Source organism: Dipodomys merriami, unplaced genomic scaffold, assembly GCF_024711535.1.
Source record: "Dipodomys merriami isolate MVZ:Mamm:240054 unplaced genomic scaffold, mDipMer1.0.p SCAF_151, whole genome shotgun sequence".
Classification (NCBI taxonomy): Eukaryota; Metazoa; Chordata; class Mammalia; order Rodentia; family Heteromyidae; genus Dipodomys; species Dipodomys merriami.
Window position 1 is genome coordinate 1,000,162 of NW_027202838.1, and position 21,816 is coordinate 1,021,977.

The 21,816-nt window shown below is 43.7% G+C and overlaps 1 pseudogene; it reads right to left on the reverse strand.

The window, feature by feature from the left end:
* Positions 1-14,148: 14,148 nt before the first annotated feature.
* On the reverse strand, positions 14,149-15,437 carry LOC138827140 (tubulin beta chain pseudogene; annotated as a pseudogene).
* Positions 15,438-21,816: the final 6,379 nt, after the last annotated feature.

Consider the following 21,816-nt stretch of genomic DNA (forward strand, 5'->3'; position numbering starts at 1 on the left):
CACTAGCCTTGAGCACAAAAGCTTAGGAACAGTGCCCAGGCCCTGAGTTCAAGACCCAGGACCCCCTCCCCACACTACACACTACACACACACACACACACACACACACACACACACACTAACATTCCCACTATATGTTGTTCCTTTCCCCTCTGCATTTCTACAGGGTACTCAAATTTGCTTAGCAAATTTGGGCCTTTTACCTGAGCTGTTTCCTCTGTCCACCTCACATTCTGTCCTTCACCCAGTTAATTCTTGCTTTAACAGTTCAGATCTTGCCTGGAGAGGTTTTCCTCTGGGCAGACACTCTTAACTCAGGAGCTAAATCAGGCCCTTTTATAATAAACTCTCATATAAGCTTCTCCAACTCCAAAGAATTTTATAGTCTAGAAACATGGTTCATTTTCTCAGCCAGTTCAAGAACAAAAAGGAAAACATTTAAAGTGAACAGAATACATTTATTTGAAAGGAAAAAGGGAAAAAAGAAGAACTAGAGTGAGTAGACTATCCTAATGTGAAGAAGGGAATTCCTAATCAAGGAAAAAATCCATAGGTTCTTTGTCTGGGCCCAATACATTTTCAGTCCTTAGTCCCCTCCCTCTTAGGGGAGTATTCCTTTGGTTTGATTTGTTAAGCTGTGGTCACTTGCTGCCAGAGGCCTTTCTGATTGGATCTCCTCCCCTGGGATCCAGAGTACTGTTTGATCGGGCTTCTCCCACTCTTAGAGCACAAAGGTGGAAGTTGGAGGGCTGGCCTTTCCCCCTTGACTTTTCATAGGGTGCATTCTGATTCGACCAACCAAGCAAGGAAATTCCCTTCTGATAGAGCACCCTCCCTTCCATCTTGGAACATATAGAAACATATTGTCTTCTTCCATTTTGTGTCTGGTCATAAGCATTGTGTGAGTCTTGGAACCTGCTGTCCAAGGCCCACAAGAGATAAGAAAGGTAATTGGCCGGGCGCCCGTGGCTCACGCCTGTAATCCTAGCTACTCAGGAGGCTGAGATCTGAGGATCACGGTTCAAAGCCAGCCCAGGCAGGAAAGACAGTGAGACTCCTATCTCCAATAAACCACTAGAAAACCGGAAGTGGCGCTGTAGCTCAAGTGGTAGAGTGCTAGCCTTGAGCTGAATTGCTGAGGGACAGCACCCAGGCCCAGAGTTCAAGCCCCATGACCGACAAAAAAAAAGAAAGGTAATTGTGCTGTTCCATCGTTTTCCACCATGTTAGCCTTGGCTTCAACTTCCCTTTCCTACCCCTAACTACTGAATCAGGATCAGATAACTGCCCCTCAATAACACTGATCAGACTGTAATCCCATGTTTGGTTGGATTATAAGGGGGGTTGAAATGGACTGCATGGTGATCTGGCTACAGGATATGTAAAAATGTGCTGATCTATGCATCTATGCATAGCCAGTACCTGGCTCCACTAATTTTTTTTTTTTTTGGGTCCGGTCGTGGGGCCTGAACTCTGGGCCTGGGCGCTGTCCCTCAGCTCTTCAGCTCAAGGCTAGCACTCTACCACTTGAGCCACAGCGCCACTTTCAGCTTTTTTTCTTTTTGCTTATGTGGTGCTGAGGAATCGAACCCAGGGCCTCAGGCATGCAAGGCAAGCGCTCTACCACTGAGCCACCTCCCCAGCCCCTCCACTAATTTTTTTAATGTCAAGCCAGGTATCAGTGGCTCATACCTATAACCTTAGTTACTCAGGAAGCTGAGATCTGAGGATCACAGGTTGAAGCCAGCCTCAGCAGAAAAGTCTAATTAACCACCAAAAAGCTAAAGTGGTAAAGCACTAGCCTTGAGCATAAAAGCTAAGGGAAAAGAAATTGGTATTGCATCACTGGGATGTGACAGCAAGCATTTTCCTGAGCTTCTGAGAATTGGTACATACAGCTTCTTACACTTTCACCTCATAACAAGAGGTGTTGCATGAACCTGAGCGTACAACGCCTGAGAGATGATCACATGCTCTTCTTCCCCGTGCCACCATAGAGACTTAACACCAGCTGGGAATATTTATACCTTGGCAGTTGCCAGAAAAGACAAACTAGCACTTCTGTGATTTCACAGGCTGCTCGTGAGCAGAGAATGAAGTTTAACAGCAGAACACTTGCCCTGGGTACACACAGCTCAGAGGTCCAGAGGGGAAAAAAAAGGGAGAAAAGGAGAAAAACTGGGGAACCTTGGGTAAAGAGTAGGGCCTGCCACTACCTTTTCTGTTCTCAGTGGCCCCTTAGGGTGAAGGTCCTCAAGACTATGGGGACTCAGAATGAGTCTTCCTTCTCTTTCCATCCTGGGCTTTAACCACTTACTAATGTCAGATCTGCATGTCAGACTTCATATCCCCCAACAGACTTCTCATGGGAGACCTAGCCAGCCTTTCTATGTATGCCTAACACCAGGGACTCCCTTTAACCAATCCCTTTCCATGCCAGCTGCTACCCAGAGAACCTGCACCCAGTCCCACACACTCCCTCTTCCTTCTCGGCTTGAAGCTGGTTTGCTCTTAAGTCCTCTTTGAACCAATTCTTTCTCATTATTAATGTCTCAAGTCCTTCCTGCCAAAAAGCCCTCCTGGACCACTCTCAGTCCTTCCTTATTATAATAGTCACCACTGATTGACATCCTTCTGTATGTAATAATTTCTTCTTCTTCCTCTTCTTCCTCTTCTTCCTCTTCTTCCTCTTCTTCCTCCTCCTCCTCCTCTTCCTCTTCCTCCTCCTCCTCCTCCTCTTCCTCCTCCTCCTCCTCTCCCTCTTCTCACTCCTCCTCCTCCTCCTCCTCCTCCTCCTCCTCCTCCTCCTCCTCCTCCTCCTCCTCCTCCTCCTCCTCCTCCTCCTCCTCCTCCTCCTCCTCCTCCTCCTCCTCCTCTTCTTCTTCTTCTTCTTCTTCTTCTTCTTCTTCTTCTTCTTCTTCTTCTTCTTCTTCTTCTTCTTCTTCTCCTTCTTCTTCTTCTTCTCCTTCTTCTTCTCCTTTCCTCCTCCTCCTCTCTCCTCCTCCTCCTCCTCTTCTTTTGCTTCTCTTCCTCTTCCCCTTCCTCTTCTTCCTCTTTCTCCTTCTCCTCCCCCTCCTCTGGCTTTGAACTCATGGCCTGGGTGCTATCCCTAAGAACATTTTTCCCCTCAAGGCTAACACTACCACCTGCTGGTTAATTGGAGAGGAGAGTCACACAGACCTTTCTGCCCAAGCTTTGTTTGAACTTTGATCCTCTTATCTCACCCTCCTGAGTAGGTAGGATTACAACCAGCACCCAGGTGACTGCTTTCTTCCCAATCACAATATACATTTCAGGATTCATGCTATTTTCTTTTTTTCCCATGGGGTAAAATACTTTTATCACTGTTTATTAATTATACTGAACATCATAATCAATATATGATTGTTTAAAATATGTCAATAATACTACCCATAGACATATATAAAAGCATATACAGAATCATATACATATACACATAAACATACTGTCTACCATATGGCTTTCACAGTGGATGATTGCAATGGTATAACTTCTTTAAACAGTTAACTTACAGTTTAACAAAAATGAATACCAGGAAGCTGAGAGGTGTGTTGTGGGAAGGGAACATTGTAATGGAATGGTAGATAAAAGGACTGGCAAAAAAAAAAAGGGTGGGCAACATAGAGCTCCCCTAGGACCCAGCAATCCCACTTTTGGCTATTTACCTAAATGTCCACAAACAAGACCACACTAAAGCTACCAGCACAACTATGTTTATTGCAGCACTATTTACTATAGCTAAGATATGGAACCAACCCAGATGCCCCTCAGTAGATGAATGGATCAAGAAAATGTGGTATATATGCACAACAGAATTCTATGCCTCCATCAGAAAGAATGACATTGCCCCATTTGTTAGGAAATGGAAAGGCTTGGAAAAAATTATATTAAGTGTAGTAAGCCAGGCCCAAAGAAACATAGGTCCCATGGTATCCCTTATTTGCAATATCTAGTATATGTCTGAGTCAAGCAGAAAAGGTAAGATAAGGTGATGTTAGGGAAATGAACCCTAAGATATGTATTTAAATGTTTTTTTCTTTCTTGCGATTGTTTCTAACACATTTATAAGATTATTTCTTTGTTGCTTTTTATGTCCCTCCCCCACAGTATAACCCCTGTTTTCACTGTATTTGATGTCGGTGTAATTTGTGGAGGGGAAGGGGAAAAACAAATCATTTAAATAGGGATACAGGTGGACCCGTTGCAACAGTGAGATGTACAAGTCGTTACGTTGAAAACGAACTTTACAACTTTGGTGTGGGGGGGTGGGGGGGAAAGGGAGAAGTGGGGAGGATTGGGGGGGGTAGATGAGAAGGGATAGGAAGGGGAAACAAAGGAGGAGGCTACAATGCTTGATAAGAAATGTACTCATTATCTTGCCCATGTAATTGTAACCCCTCTGTACAGTATTTTCACAATTAAAAAAAAAAAAGGTGGGCAAATACAGTCATTGTATTCTATGTACATGTATGAAAAGGGAACCAAACAACTTGAGGGGAAGAGATGAGGGATGATGATGGAAGGGGTGACATTGATCAAAATGCATTGTACTCATAAATTGTTCTGTCAAACTGAAACCCTTTGTCCAACTACTTAAAGACAATGAATATTTTAATAAAAGGATCATCTTTGAATTCACACTATTTTCATCCCTTCCATTGATCAGAGAAATTAAGTCATGCACCTAGGATGCCAAAGCCACAAGTACGGAGCTGGGACTTGAACTCACAGGCTTAAGCTTTGAACCACTTGGTCATGACAGACTGATGGCCAGTGGTGTGTAGGAAACTGCTAAATCCAGAGAGTGGACTGTTCCACTGAGCCAAGAGCTGTGAGATCTCCTGCCAAGTGTAGGAATTTGACAGTCTGGCTGGAGTCTGAAACTGTAAATCCCAAGGACAATGTAGTAGAATAAAGAACACAGAGGACGCAGGGAGGGGATGTGGGGTATGTGGAATGTGCCTTTGCTCCCTCTTTTATGGTGGGTGAGATATTACTCAAGGGCCCATTCTTTGAATTGTCAGTGCCTTCTCCTATAACAGCAGCATGATGGAGCCAAGGCTAAGGGGGAAAAGGAGTATGATTCTTTTGCTTTCTTCCACATTCATGTCATGACTAGACTCCTCACTGCAAGACCTGCCAAAAAGTACATAATCAATTCTGGGGCTTGAGGCTCCATGTAGGAAATCAGGGTTCAGAAGAGAGAGTAAGGGAAAGCTACTGGGTGTGCAAAGGGGCAGCACAGGAACTCAGAATCGAAAGCATTACAGAGAGCTCAAATCATAGTTCATGGCACACACTAGAGATATTCGCTGCTGCAGATGGTAGCGGTGGATGCCTTGGCTTTCTGCAACCTTAGACAAATTTTCCCAATCTTTCTTTCTTTCTTTCTTTCTTTCTTTCTTTCTTTCTTTCTTTCTTTCTTTCTTTCTTTCTTTCTTTCTTTCTTTCCTTCCTTCCTTCCTTCCTTCCTTCCCTTCCTTCCTTCTTTCCTTCCTTCTTTCTTTCTTTCTTTCCTTCTTTCTCGCTTGCTCGCTTGCTTGTGTGCTTGCTTGCTTTCTTGCTTGCTTTCCTTCTTTCTTTCTCCATTCATTCATTCATTTTTTCATTCATTCATTTTTTCCATTCATTCATTTTTTTCATTGATTCATTCAGTGTCCCTTTTTCACTCCAGGCTGGCACTCAAACCATTTGAGCTACAACTCCATTTCCAAATTTTGGTGGTTAATTGGAGTAAAGAATCCATGGACTTTCCTTCCCAGGCTGGTTTTGAACTGTGATCCTCAGATCTCAACCTCCTGAGTAGCTAAGATTACTGGTGTTCAGCCACCAGTGCCCCTGGCAAGGTCATTAGTGTCTTTGTCTTTTACCTTGTCACCTTAGCAGGTTGCAGTTGCCTGGTGACACACACAGAGGAGTTACCCATAAATACTCGCTGAATGAGTGTTGTGTTAACCATAATCCACTAATAAAAGGTAACTGGGCATTATTTCAGCAGCCATCCCAGCACGGGTTAGGAAACCTGAGCAGGTGACCAGAGGCTCATTACTGCATTCATTAAGACAGTCACCAAGGAGATAGGAGGCCTTTGCATGCCCAGAGGAGTAGAGCTTAGGCTCCTCTGAGAAGGCCTGGCTGTTCCCTGATTTTGTTTTAAAGCCCAGCAGTGGCTGCTGGAGTCTTTGCTTAAAGCTCTCTGGCTGTGAAGTTTTGACTGAGTTCTTCCATCTTCTGGGTCCTTGGTCCCCTTATCTCTAAAACTAGGATAAAAGTCATGCCTACCTTGCATGATTGCTTTGAGTCTTCAGTGAGAAGATGAAGGAATAGATGGTGTATTGGACCATGGAACTGGCCTTCTAGTCTTTTCTATTTTCTGCCTCTAGTTGGACCCAGTCAAATTGACTATCTTACCTTTTTAGTGGCAAGGACATCAGTAGATGCAATAAATAAATAAATAAACAAACAAATAAATTTCTGTTCCGAAAAGTTCAGGCCAATTTAAAAGTCCTATTTGATTTCAATCTGATTCCTATTTCTAGTTTGGGTTGGATGTACATTTCAAGAAAGAGGAGCAGAGGGACAGAGGATGTGGTTTTGTGGTAGAGTATTTGCTTAGCATGCATCAGGCCCTGGGCTCCAACCTCAATGCTACCCACCCCACAAAAAAAATAATAAAAGGAAAGATAAAGAAAATGATAGAGAAGAAAGAAGGAGGAAGGGAAGGAGAAAGGGAGGAAAGGAGGAAGGGAGAAGGAAAGAAAAAACAAAGGAAAGGAAGGAAGATCAGGGAAAATGAATAGTTGTGCTCATTCCATTCATTCACTCCAGCCATACCACGTACACTCCCCACCCAGCACTGTGGAGCCCTGTCCACATCTCCCTCTGCTCTAGAACATTCCTTTCTCTTCCAGCATTCAGTGTCCCAGGAGGTGGGGCCAGACCCCAAGAGCCTCTGTGGCCAGTGTCTTTCCATGTGGTCCCTGCCAATGTGGTAGTCATGGTGTGTACTGGTGATGTGACTGATTTTCCTCAGAATGGCATTTAGATTGGTCCAGAGAGTGGTGGCCTATGTGTCCCTCTTTCAGCCCTGCCAGGAGCCCCTAACGACCCTTCTCCACTTGGGGTGTTCTCTGTCTCCCCCCCGCCCCAGGAAGCCAAGTCTTCTCTTTTGGAAGCTTCTAGACACCTTCAGAGGCAGCTCTAGGGATACTGTCCTCAGATCCACACTGCATACCAGTTCTGTAGCTGGCCTGGGCACCTGGGTACCTTCCTCCAGCTCCTTAGCATCTTCATGTTTAGTTTAGTTTAGTTTCCTTTTTCATTTTGTAATCCATTTTATTTTTTTATTTTTTATTTTTTATTTTTTTTTTCTCAGTCGTGGGGCCTGAACTCTGGGCCTGGGCGCTGTCCCTCAGCTCTTCAGCTCAAGGCTAGCGCTCTACCACTTGAGCCACAGCGCCACTTCCAACTTTTTTCTTTTTGCTTATGTGGTGCTGAGGAATCGAACCCAGGGCCTTGAGCATGCAAGGCAAGCGCTCTACCACTGAGCCACCTTCCCAGCCCTGTAATACATTTTATTGTCAAGGTGATGTACAGAGGAGTTACAGTTACATAAGTAAGGTAGTGTATACATTTCTTGTCAAACTTGCTAGCATCTTCATGTTTATATCCAACCCATGGCAAGTGACAGGTCCTACAGGCCTTCCTAAGCCTACCACAGTCAGTTCCCATGGCAGCCAGACAAGGCTTAAAGGCCCCACCCCCTGGGTGATGGCTCAGCCCCTAGAAGATGGCTCCCTAGCTTTAGGGATCCCCAGGTCATTAGGAAGAGATTGTCATGGGGCCCTTCTAAGCCTTATGGCTGAAGGTGAGTTGGGCAAGAAAAGGAGAGAGAAGAGCTGGGTTTTGTTGTTGTTGTTTTTTATTTTTTTGCCAGTCCTGGAGTTTGAACTCAGGGCCTAGGCACTGTCCCTGAGCTTCTTTTGCTCAAGGCTAGCACTCTACCACTTGAGCCACAGTGCCACTTCTGGTACTGAGGAATGAAACCCAGGGTTGCATGAATGCTAGGAAAGCATTCTACCACAAGCCACATTCCCAGCCCTGAGAAAGGAGCTGTTCCCAGGAATATTGGGTCTCTCAGAAGTCCTCAACTGACCAGAACTTGGCCTCGCCCCTGTAATCCCAACTACTCAGGAGGTTTTGGTCTGAGGATGAAAGTTTAAAGTCAAACCAGGCAAGAAAGTCTGTGAGACTAATCTCCAATTAACCACCAAAAGAGCCAGAAAGTGGTGCTGTGGATCAAATAATAAAAAAAAATAGCCTTGTGGAGAAAAGCTCAGTAACAGCACCTGGGTCTAAAAAGCTACAGGATTAGTACACATATGCGCGTCACGCACACACACACACACACACACACACACACACACACACACACACACACACACAGAGTCCTCAACTGTATCTCTCTCATCAATTTTCAATCATGATGATAAGCTGAGAGGAGTATTTGGGGCCCACTAGGGTGGCATGGCTCATTTTCCTGCCTTCCAGTTTGTCCTGCTAAGTACAATCTGGACATTGTCCCTAACACCTCTGCCCAAATTCCAGACCCTGCCCCAAGGCCCACAGGATGAGATTTCTCAGCACCCCACTATGCACTACCTTTTCTCCTTCCCTCTGTACTCCTTCCTAGAGCTGTGTCCTTGGATCTTCTCACAGTCCATTTCCTCTCCTTGGAGAACACTGTCCATCATCATTTGAGTGACAGCTGAAAACCTTGGCTGGCTCCCACATTAGGTTGGTACCCCATGACACCTCTCCTTCTGTTCTAATGCCTGCTCTTGAAGGTTGTGTTTTTGTTTGCTTATTTTTTCCTCTTCCACCAGAATAGAGCATGTCTTGGGAATTCTCCTGGCCTTGGCCAGTAGCACAGTAGCCAATGCAGAGAAGTGCTTAATATTTGTATAATAAACAATAAAAGCCAATTAGGTGTTGTGTGTGTGTGCATGCATACACGTGCATGTGTGTGCATGCATATGTGCATGTATGAATACTGGGGCTTGAACTCAGTGCCTGAATGCTCATGTTCAAGGTTAGCAACTCTATCAATTGAGTCACACCTCCACTTCTGGTTTTTTTGGGGGCTAACTGAAAATGAAAGTCTTATCATCTTTGCTGCTTGGGCTGGCTTCAAACTGTGATCCTCAAATCTCAGCCTCTTGAGTAGCTAGGATTACTAGCACTGGAACTTGGCTTCTACATACTCATTTTTGAGGCAATTATCTGGTGAAGTGCCAAAATCCTGGAGGAATTCCTCAAGTACAGGAGGCCCAAGGCCTGATAGATCAGGAAGGCTATGCGCCCCTCTAAAGAGGTAGAGTAACTCTTTTTTTTTGGGGGGGGGTCCAGTTGTGGGGCCTGAACTCTGGGCCTGGGTGCTGTCCCTCAGTTCTTCAGCTCAAGGATAGTGCTCTATCTACCACTTGAGCCACAGTGCCACTTCCGGCTTTTTTCTTTTTGCTTATGTGGTGCTGGGGAATCGAACCCAGGGCCTCATGCATTGCAAGGCAAGCGCTCTGCCACTGAGCCATCTTCCCAGCCCCGAGGTAGAGAAACTCTTGAGCCATAGGCACAGTCTTCTCACCACCAGCTTACCCTAAGGCAACCCTCACCCTGCCGTTCAGCCCTGCCCTGGTGCTGCTAGCAGATCTGATAAAGTCTAAGGGAGCTATGTGGAAATAAAAAAGAAAAGATAGTCAAACTTGGTTCTGAAGCTGTGAAGTCAAGCGGGGACCATTTCTCCTCTAAGGCCTAAGGCATCCTTCCTGAGGGTCTGGGTTAAATGGGGGTAATTATTAATGTTCCAATTGATAACAGCCAAGTGAGTTAAGGGCTTGAGACCAGGGCTACAGCTAGTATCCAGCTAATAGGTGAGCAAGAACATGTGGGCAAGCGCTTGGAGGCTGGCAGATGCTGGCCTAGGCTGGGCAGCCAGGCAGAACACATTCAGAAACCCTGTCTCAGCCATCTGCTGGTCCCCGTGAACATGATTTTGAGGTGGAAATTATTCATTCCACCGACATTTACTGAAAGTCTCTTACATACCAAGGCTAGAATCTATGACAAAAAGGGTTCAGTGAACCCCAAGATACGTATCAGGGGCTGGGAAGGTGGCTCAGTGGTAGAGCGCTTGCCTTGCATGCCTGAGGCCCTGGGTTCGATTCCTCAGTACCACATAAGCAAATAGAAAAAAGCCGGAAGTGGTGCTGTGGCTCAAGTGGTAGAGCTCTAGCCTTGAGCTGAAGAGCTAAGGGACAGCGCCCAGGCCCAGAGTTCAGGCCCCACGACTGGACCCCCCCCCAAAAAAAAAGATACGTATCAATCAAGAGCTTATATCCACAAAAAGCAAAGAAGAGCCAGTTGCTCAAGCCTATAATCTGAGCTACCCAGGAGGTTGAAATGGAAGTCAGTAGGCAAAAAGGAGATTCCATCATAACCAAGGCTGGGCACAATGGTATGCACCTGCTCTCAGTGGTTCATGGAAATATAAGTAGGAGGATTACAGTCCAGTCTGGCTGGGCATAAAGTGAAACCCTATCTTGACAATAACTAATACATTAAGGGGCTGGAGATATGGCTCAAGGGAGGAACACCTGACTAGCAAGAATGAGGCTTTGAGTTCAACCCCCAGCTGTGGTTGAATAAAGAGTGGTCCTCAAACACGTGATCACACCAACAGCATTTCACCAATGTCTTAAGCTGATGAGGACATCAAAAATTGTCATCAGATACCATGTTCTTGGATAGAAAGAACCACCATGTCCCAAAATGATAATTCTCCCTAAATCCATTCATAAGTTCTAAGCAATCCTAATGAAAACCATCAGGTTTTTGCGGAAGCTGAACACATTGGTCATGGAGTTCATTCAAACCAATGAACCAGAAAAGTGAGGTAAATTTTAACAAAGAACCAAGTGGAAAGCTAGCCCCAATAGTACTTACAACCTGCCCTAAAACTTATTAAGTTAAGGGGCTGGGAAGTGGCTCAGTGGTAGAGTGCTTGCCTTGCATGCATGAGGCCCTGGGTTTGATTCCTCAGTACCATAAAGCAGAAAAAGCCAGAAGTGGCACTATGGCTCAAGCGGTAGAGCACTAGCCTTGAGCTGAAGAGCTGAGGGACAGTGCCCAGGCCCAGAGTATAGGCCCCACAACCTACCAAAAAAAAAAATCTTATTTGGGTAAAAAAAAAATGAACAATGGTCAATTCTTTTTTCCGAATGCAATGGAAAATCATGTACAGATTCAATATCCCAATAAAGTGAAAGCAGAATAATCATAACGAATGCATAAGCATATCATTATCCATTTGCTTAAATCCAATGATAAAGAACATCTTAAAGTTGCCATTTGCTTACACCTGTAATCCCAGCTACTCAGTAGCCTGAGAACTGACAATCTCAGTTAAAAGCCAGCTGGGGCAGGAGAGTCTATGAGACTCCATTTCCAATTATCCAGCTGGAGTCATGACTCAAGTGGTAGAATACCAGCTGAGATCAAGAAAGCCTGGTGGTTCATACCTGTAATTCTAGCTACTCAGGAGGCTAAGATCTGAGGATTAAGATTCAAAGCCAGCCCGGGCAAGAAAGTCCATGAGACTCATCTCCAATTAACCACCAGAAAACTGGAAGTAGCACTGTGGCTCAAGTGGTAGAGTGTTTACCTTGAGCTGAAGAGCTGAAGGACAGCACCCAGGCCCAGAGTTCAAGCCCCACGGCTGACAAAAAAAAAAAAAGCCCATGAAGATGGATGGGGCACTGAATTCAAGCACCCCATGTATACCAGCCAAATTAACAACAAAAAATTAGAACCAAAAGATGTATTGCACATTGGGAAAGTGAAAACCCATCCACTTTGTGTGTGTGTGTGTGTGTGTGTGTGTGTGTGTGTGTGTGCGTGTGTGCATGTGTGCAAGCACATGTGCCCCTGTGCTGATTCTGGGGCTTGAATTCAGGGCCTAGGTGCTATCTCTGAGCTTCTTTGCTCAAAGCTAGTACTCTGCCACTTGAGCCACAACTCTATTTCCAGCTTTTTCTTTTTGTAGTTTATTGAAGATAAGAATCTCACAAACTTTCCTGCCTAGGGGTGGGTGGCTTCGAACCATAATCCTAAAATCTCAGCCTCCAGAGTAGCTAGGAATACAGGCACAACCCACTAGCCCTATCCCATCTACTTTTTATTAGACCTAATCTAAGAAGAAGAGAAAATGTAATATCATCTTGAAAGTGTTGACAGAAAAGAAAAATCTGTCAACCTAGACTGGTATATGCAGAGAAATATCCTTTTTTGGGGGGGAGGGGTGGGTCAATCATGGGGTTTGAACTCAGGGCCTGGGCACTGTCCTTGAGCTCTTTCATTCAAGGCTAGTTCACCACTTTGAGCCACAGCTCCGTTTCTGGTTTTCTGGTGATTAATTGGAGATAAGAGTCTCATGGAGTTTCCTGCCTGGGCTGGCTTTGAACTGTGTTCCTCAGATCTCAGCCTCCTGAGTAGCTAGGATTGCAGGCATGGGTCATCAGTGCCCAGTGAGAAATATCCTCTAAAAATAGAGGCAAGCCAGGTGCTGGTGGCTCACACCTGTGATCCTAGCTACTCAGAAGGTTGAGGTCTGAGGATCATGGTTCAAAACCAGCCCAGGCAGAAAAGTCCCCATGAAATTCTTATCTTCCATAAACTACTCAAAAAGCCCAGAAGTAGCACTGTGGCTCAAGTGTTAGAGCGCTAACCTTGAGCACAAAGAGGTTCAAGGGCAGTGCCCAGATCCTGAGTTCAAGCCCCAGGACTGGCAAAAAATTAAAAAAAAAATGTAGAGACAAAATCAGGACATTTTCAGAAAAACAAAAGCCCAAAGAGATTTCCTGGGCTGTCAGAAATAATAAAATTCTTCAGATGAAACATAAAGAGCTAAAAATATTAAACATATAGTTAACCACAAAATGCATTTCCCCAGCCAGGCATGACAATACACTAAAGAGGTTGATACAAAAAGATAACAGTATAGGTCTTTTAGTGAGACCCTGTGTCAATAAACAAAAACAATTTACCTGACATGTAACTGTAACCTCTCTGTACATCACCTTTATAATAACAAAAAAATTAAAAATAATATAAAATAAATAGAAACTAAATACAAAGAAAAACAATATAAAGAAGGCTTTCCTCTCTGTTTCAGGACTGGCTCCTCCTTTTCTTTGGGTTTTTTTTTTTTTTTTTTGGTTGGTTGTGGGGCTGGAACTCTGGGCTTGGGCGCTGTCCTTGTGCTCTTCAGCTTAAGGCGAGAGCTCTACCACTTGAGCCACAGCACTACTTCCAGTTTTCTAGTGGTTTATTGGAGATAAGAGTCTCATGGACTTTCCTGCCCAGGCTGGCTTTGAACCGTGATCCTCGGATCTCAGCCTCCTGAGTAGCTAGGATTACAGGCGTGAGCCACCAGCACCCGGCTCCTCCTTTTCTTTGATCTGAGGAAGGGAATACATTCCATGAGACAAAGCTGGAGAGCAGCCCTATCTCCAAAGAAGATGAGAGTTCAAGTCAACTGAGACTGCAAATAGAGATAATAAATACTGTTTGTTACACTTCTAAAGCTGGCAATGCCTCTCAAATGGTTTGATTTCCCTCTTAAACTATCCTAGAATGGAAAATTCTACCCCACCCTCCTTGTAATGAAGGAGCCAACTTTCTACCCCTTCCCCCTGTCTACTTACATGATTTCAGCACCTCATTGGTTCTAAATAGACCTGGACAAGACCCAGCTTCTTGCGATTTTGAGAAACAGAAATATCAACTGGACAGACCTTGATAAATGGGTATTGGGAGGAAATTAAAAGGTAATCCAGAATTGCAGAAATAGTTTTTTTTTCCCAGAGTGGAAAGAGAGAGGAGACATTCAACAAACAAATATTTATGAGTGCCTTCTATATGTTCTAGGCACTGTTCTAACCACTACCACCACCACCCCCAAAAATAACAAGAAAGAGGCAGCAGAAACAAATTCTGAAAGAGAGGAAAAGAGGCAGCTGATGAAGAAGGCTGAGGGAATTGAAAAACTTGAGGTGATAGGGGGTTTCTTCTTTAGGCCTCCTCTTCAGCCTCCTTTCCAAAATCCTCTTCCTCTTTTGTGGTGGCATCCTGGTACTGTTGATACTCAGAGACGAGGCCATTCACGTTGCTCTCTCCCTCAGTGAACTCCATCTAATCCACACCCTGTATACCAGTAACGGAAAGCCTTACTGTAGAACATAGCAATAAACTGCTCAGAGATACACTTGAAGAGCTCCTGGCTGGCTGTTGCCAATGAAGGTGATTTCCATCTTCAGGCCATGAGGTGGGATGCCACAGAGCTGTCTTAACATTGTTGGGAATCATTCCACCAAGTAGCTGCACATTCAGCATCTGCTCATCTCCTTCTTCATGGACATATAGTCATGGAAGATAGCAGCCACAGTGAGGTACTGGCCCTGGCAGAGGTACCAGGAAGCCATCAGGTCCTTAACATCAAAGACTTGCTGGGTGAATTCAGGCACTGTGAGGGCCCAATATTGCTGACTTCCATGGCTGGTGAGAGGGGCAAAGCCAGACCTGAAGAAGTAGAGATATGGGAAGGGCACCATGTTGACTACCAGCTTGCAGAGGTCAGCACTGAACTGGCCAGGGAAGCAAAGGCAGGTAGTGACAGCACTCATGTGGCAGAGATGAGGTGGTTAAGGTCCCCATAGGTTGGTGTGGTCAGAAGCAGATGCTTAGAAAGGGTCTCATTGTCAATGCAATAGTTCTCATCAGTGTTCTCTACCAACTGATGGACAGAGAGGGTGGTGGTGTCATGCTCAACCACAGTGTCAGATATTCGGGGTGAGAGTACTACACTGAAGGTGTTCATGCTGTGGTCAGGATACTCTTCATGGATCTTGATGATGAGCAGGATGCCTATTCCAGAGTCTGTGCCCCCTCCCTGGGAGTGGGTCAGCTGGAAATCTTGCAGAAAGTCACAGCTCTCTGCCTCCTTTCCCACCACTTCAAAGACTGAGTCGACCAGCTAAGCCTCCTCTATATAATGGCCTTGGTGCAGTTGTCTGCACCAAACTGACCAAAAACAAAGATGTCTGGTCTGAAGATCTGGCCAAAGGACCTGAGAGAACAGAATCCATGGTCCCAGGTTCTAGATCCACCAAGATAGCACGAGGGACATATATGCCACCAGTGACTTCATTGTAGTACACCGAGATGTGGTCCAACTGCAGGTGTCTTTCTCTGTGGTAGGTACTGGTGGGGTCAATGCTGTGTTAATCACTGATAACCTTGCAGAACTTGGCACCAATCTGGTTATCACACTGGCCAGCCTGGATGTACACAATTTCCTTCATGGTTAAAAATTAATTTTCATTTTCTTTTTGCTCACCTCAAGGTATGTACAGGGCAAGCAAATACGTTGTGGGGTTTTTTTTTTTTTTCCTATGCAGGTCTTGTGCTGCAAGGATGGAATGTGCCCTGGAGGCTGGAACAACTAGATCCACACATAATGGATGGGAGATTCTTGGTTTTTCATGAAAAACAATGTAATTTGTGGAAATTGGGTTGCTTGGGTGGTTGGAAGCAGTTGGTGGTCAGATGTATGGTGGCCAATGAACCACCACACCGGTCCAGTGGTGCCAGGAGATCATTATTTTTCCTGCCACCACAAGCCACAGAAGTCCGAGGTCTCCCAGGTGTCAGCCCTTGAACTCAAGGATGGATGATGGTAAACTAAGTTTTGTTGGGTTGGGGCAAGGAGAAAGGATCCACAATGCACAAGGAGTTAAAAACCTGAGATGCTGAGCCCTATACAAAATGGAAGTGATTGGCCACCAGAATCTGAAAACCCCAAATCACTTGGATAAGTGGGGCTAAGAACTAAAACTCCACTCCATGTCAGCAGTGGAGCTTAAGAGCTGTGGCCTGATGTTTGAGAAGCTACAAAGAAGAGAGCTGGGTGACACTACCAGAGACCTGAGAATCCCCTGGGGTTAACAGTTTCAAATTAGTTCCAGCAGAGCTGAGCTGAAAATGGCTAGAGTGTGAGTCACCTCCTCTCCCCTCCCCTTCCTTTCCCTCCTTTTCCCTGAGCCTGCCAAAGCCACCAAACCCAGTCCTTTCTCGACTGGCATGCTGGATCTGACACCTTTCTGAAGCTCGAACCTTGGGCAAGCCACCCAGAACCTCTCTATCCAGCTGAACCTCCTGCCCAGCTGCATCAAAAGATTGGCAATGCCCTATGTGCAGGCATCAGATGGGTGCTGCAAACTTGGATAGACAATAGATGCCATCCCAAACACCTCTGTACCTACATTGTGCCCTCCTAAGTACCAGTGACTCAAAGGGAAATGCTGGGCCACTGGAGAGGTTGGCTCTGGGGCCCTTGGACAGGTGCACACACTTTCCATGACCTATACTCCCACTGGTGCTTACTAGCCAAGACTGCCATTCCGCAGGGAGGGGCACTGATGCCAAGTTCCAGTGTATGGCTCCAAATTGGCAGTGCTAAGGCTAAGGCTCCTGGTGTTCTTCCAACTTTTCTTTGTAGCGTGGTCTCTGGTCCTTACCCAATCTCATTTTGCTTGCTTTTTAATTTTTTTTTATTGTACAGAGAGGTTACAGTTACACAAAGTAATAAGTACATTTCTTGTCAAACTCCTACCCTCAGTTTTCTCCTACTTTCCCTCTCCCTCAATCCTCCTACCCAAGTTGTACAGATCATTTCCAATATATTGTCTGTGTATGTTGCTGTTGCTTTGGCTTAGTGGTACAGTGTTTGCCTTACATGCATGAGGCCCTGGGTTCGATTCCTCAGCACCACATAAGCAGAAAAAGCCAGAAGTGACACTGTGGCTCAAGTAGTAGAGCACTAGCCTTGAGCTGAATGGTTGAGGGGCAGCACCCAGGCCCAGAGTTCAGGCCCCACATCAGGCAAAAAAAAAAAAAAAAAAAAAAAAGATCTAACTTTAGTTTTAGTTTTCTATAGGTGTTTAAACAATTTTGCCAGCGCACCATTTACTGAAGAGGCTGTCTTTCTTCCATCCTATTTTTTTTTAGCGCCCTTATGAAAGATTAGGTGGCTGTAGTTCTGTGGGTTCATTTCTGGGTCTTCAGTTCTATTCCATTGATCCTCAGGTCTGTTCTTGTGCCAGTACAAAGCTGTTTTGATTACTATGGCTTTGTAGATTTTGAAGTTTGGCATTGATATTCCTCCAGCACTGTTCTTTCTGCTAAGGATTGTTTCTGCTATTCGGGGTCTTTTATTGTTCCATATGAATTTTTGGATTGCTTCTATTTCCTTGAAGAATGATGTTGGGATATTGATAGATATCAAATTGAATTTGTAGATAGCCTTTGGCAGTATTGCCATTTTCATGATGTTAATCCTCCCAATCCAGGAGCATAGGAGGATTTTCTACTTCCTTAGTTCTGCTTTAATTTCCCTTTTCAGGTTTTTAAAGATGTCATCGTAGAGGTCCTTCACTTTTTTAGTTAATTCCTATGTATTTTATTTTTTCTGGGCTATTACAAAAAGAGTTGCTTTCTTGATTTCAGCCTCACTCTTCTCATTATTGGCATACAGAAAAGCCATAGATTTTTGAGGGCTAATTTTATACCCTGCTACTTTGCCAAAGTTTCAAAACAGCTCGAGTAATGTGAGAGTGGAGTCCATAGGTTTCTTTAAATATAAGATCGTGTTATCTGCAAAGAGGCAGAGTTTTACTTCATCCTTTTTGGATCCTTTTTGTGTTTGCATCTTGTCTTATTGCTCTAGCTAGGTATTCTAATACTACATTGAAGAGGAATGGAGAGAGTGGACATCCTTGTCTCATTTCTGAATTTAGAGGAAATGGCTTTAGCTTTTCACCATTAAGTATAATGCTGGCTATAGCTTTGTCATACACACCTTTTATTATATTGACGAATGTTCCATGGATTCCTAGTTTCTCCATAGCTTTCATTATAAAGAGGGGTTGGATCTTGTCAAATGCTTTTTCTGCATCTATTGAGATGATCATTGGTTCTTATCCTTGCTCTTGTTGATGTGATGAATTATATTAATTGACTTGGATATATTGAACCAGCTTTGCATCCCTGAAATGAATCTTGTTTCATCATAGTATGTGACTTTTTTATGAATTGCTGAAGTCAATCGGCCAGAATTTTGTTAAGAAGTTTTGCATCCATGTTCATCAAAGAAATGGGTCTATATAGTTCTCTTTCTTTGATGAGTCCCTTTCTTGTTTTGGGATGAGGATTAGGATGGCTTCACAGAGTTTGTTAGGGAACTTTCACTTTCAATTTCATTGAAGAGTTGAGGGAGTATTGGTGTGAGCTCTGCTTTCAAGGCCTTGTAGAATTCAGATGTGAATCCATCCTGTACTGGGCTTTTCTTGGATGGGAGGTCTCTTTTTGCTGTTTCTACTTCAATGCTTGATATAGGTCTGTTCCGTTGGTTTAAATCTTCTTCATTTAGTTTGGGCATGTCAATATTGCTAGAAATTCTTTCATTTCTTCCAACTTCTCAAATTTGTTAGCATAAAGGTTTGAGAAGTGTTCCCTTATAAAGGTCTGAATCTTGGTTGTTTCTGTGGTGGTGTTTCCATCTCTGATTTTGTTTATTTGGGCACCTTCTCTTCTTTTTTTGGTAAGATTTGCTAAGCGTCTTTCAATTTTGTTAATTTTTTCAAAGAACCAACTTTGTTTTGTTGATTCTTTCTAAGGTTTCCTGGAATCTAATTCATTTAATTCTGATTTAATTTTAATTATTTGTTTCTGTCTACTGCATTGGGATTTGGCTTGTTGCTCTTTTTCCAAGTTGCTTCAGGTACCTTGTTGAATTGTTGGTTTCAGATCTCTCCAATTTGTTGATGTAGGAACTCAGAGCTACAAGTGTTCCTCTGAGTACTGCCTTTGCCATGTCTCAGAGGAGCTGGTAATTTATATGTTCATTTTTGTTAAATATCATGCACATTTGAATTTCCTGTCTAATGTCTTCCATGACCCACTGGTGGTTCAACAATGTGTTGTTAAGTCTCCATGCATTACAGGATTTTCTTTGGTGGCTTTTGGTGTTGAGCTCTAATTGTATTCCACGTGGTCTGAAAGACTTCAGGGAATAATTTCAGTGTTTCTGAATTTGTATGGATTTGTTTTGTGATGTAAAATGGGGTCTAGTTTAGGGGCTGGGAAGATGGTTCAGTGGTAGAGTGCTTGCCTTGCATGCACAAGGCCCTGGGTTCGATTCCTCAGCACCATGTAAGCGGAAAAAGCCGGAAGTGGTGCTGTGTTCAAGTGGTAGAGAGCTAGCCTTGAGCTGAAGAGCTGAGGGACAGCGCCAAGGCCCAGAGTTCAAGCCACACAACCGACCAAAAAAAAAAAAATGGGGTCTATTTTAGAGAATGTTCCATGTGCTGCTGAGAGGAACGTGTATTTTGATACTGCTGAGTGAAATATCCTGTAGATGTCTTTTTTTTTCTTTTTTTTTTCTTTTTTTTATATTTTATTTTATTTTATTTGAGAACATACTGTACAGAGGGGTTACAATTACATGGGCAGGATAATGCATACATTTCTTACCAAGCATTGCAGCCTCTTCCTTTGTTTACCCTTCACCTCCCTTCCCAGCCTCCCCCCTCCCCCCCATCCAATCATACACCTGTAGATGTCTTTTAAGTCTATGAAGTTCTGTAAATCTGAAGTATCTCTCTTGAGTTTTTGCTGGGTTGATCTATCCAGTAAGGAGAGTGGTGTGTTAAAGTCACTGACAATTAATGTCTTTGGATCTCTGTGTGATTTCAGGAAAAATAGTGTTTCTTGGATACATTTAGATGGTCAGGTATTTGGTGAGTATATATTTAGAATTTTTTAATAAATTTTGTTGGTGGGCTGGGAAGGTAGCTCAGTGGTAGAGCACTTGCCTTGCATGCCTGAGGCCCTGGGTTTGATTCCTCAGCACCACATAAGCAAAAAGAAAAAAGCCGGAAGTGGTGCTGTGGCTCAAGTGGTAGAGCGCTAGCCTTGAGCTGAAGAGCTGAGGGACAGCGCCCAGGCCCAGAGTTCAGGGACCACGACCAGACCAATAAATAAATAAATAAATAAATAAATTTTGTTGGTTGTGAGGCTTGAACTCTGGGCTTGGGTGCTGTCCCTGCACTCTTCAGCTCAAGATGAGTGCTCTACTCCTTGAGGCACAGTGCCACTTCCAGTTTTCTAGTGGTTTATTGGAGATGAGAGTCTCATGGACTTTTCTGCCCAAGCTGGCTTTGAACCATGATCCTCAAATCTCAGCCTCCTGAATAACTAGGATTACAGGTGTGAGTCGTGGGCACTCAGCTGATAGTTAGAATTTTTATATCCTCCTGTGGGAGAGATCACTTTCTTAGTATGCAATGTCCTTCTTTATCTCGTCTTGTTCATTTTAATTTGAAATCTATTTTATCTGATTTTAGGATTGCAACTCCCTCCTGTTTGGGGGGACCATTTACTTTCATAATATGTTTATTTTTGTGGGCAAGGTGTGTCTCCTGAAGGCAGCAGATAGAAAGATCTTACTTTTCGATCCAACTAGTCTATGTAGCTTAATTGGAAAGTTAAGTCCTTTAGTATTGAGGGTTAGGAGTGAGAGGTGTTTGGTAGCTCCTGCCGTGTTATTCACCTTCTTAGGTACTGTGCCTACTGAGTTCTTACTATGATTATCTGGTTCTCTGGGGGCTGTTTCTCTGCCTTTATCATGTTCTTATTGGTTTTCTGTGCGTAGGATATCTTTAAGTATCTTTTGTAATGCTGGTTTGGTGGAGATATAATGTTTCATTTTTTCTTTGCTGCGGAAGGCTTTTATTTGTTCCTCAGTTATGAAGGAGAGTTTAGGTACACTATTCTTGGTTGATAGTTGTTTGTATTTAGGGCATGGCATACATCATTCCAGCTTACATACTAAGAAAGTGATTTCTCCCACAGGAGGATATAAAAATTCTAAATATCATTGCTTTTATGGTCTCTGCTGAGAAATCTATAGTTATTCTGATTGGTCTTTCTTTATAGGTGATTGATCTTTTCTCCCTGACAGCTTTAAGGATCTTGGTCTTTAAGGACCTTGGTCTCTATTGATCCTGTGTGGATTACAATTCGACGGTGGGATGTCCTGTTCTGGGCTGGTCTGTTTGGGGTTCAAAAGGCTCCTTGTATCTGAATGGGCCAATCTTTTTGTATGTTTGGGAAGTTCTCTGCTAGGATTCTGTGAAATAAATTTCCTAGTCCTTTAGCTTCTGTCTCTAGGCCCTCCTGTACACCCATTAGCCTTAAATTATGTCTTCTGATGGCGCCTTATATATGTTGAATGGATCTATCATATTTCTTGGATTTGTTTTGAATGCTTGTATGTTCTTTCTCTATAATGTCTAGGCTATCTTCAATTCCAGAGATTCAATATTCTGCATCTAGCCTACTGTCCAGGATTTCTATTTTGTTTTTTATTTCCCTTCCTTCTAATTGATCAGTTTTGATGGCTTCAATTTCTTTGTTGAAGCTTTGTTTTAAATATTGTATGGACTTTTTTATCTCCTTGATTTGGTTTTCAGTGTTCACTCTCAAATCCCTTAGTTAAGTGGCTATAGTTTCATTAGATTCCCTTTCCTTCTGTTGGAATTCATTCAGCTTTCTGTTTGTGGAGTCCATGAATTCCTCTATTAATCTTTGGTTAGCCTCATCACACTAATGCAGAGACCTATC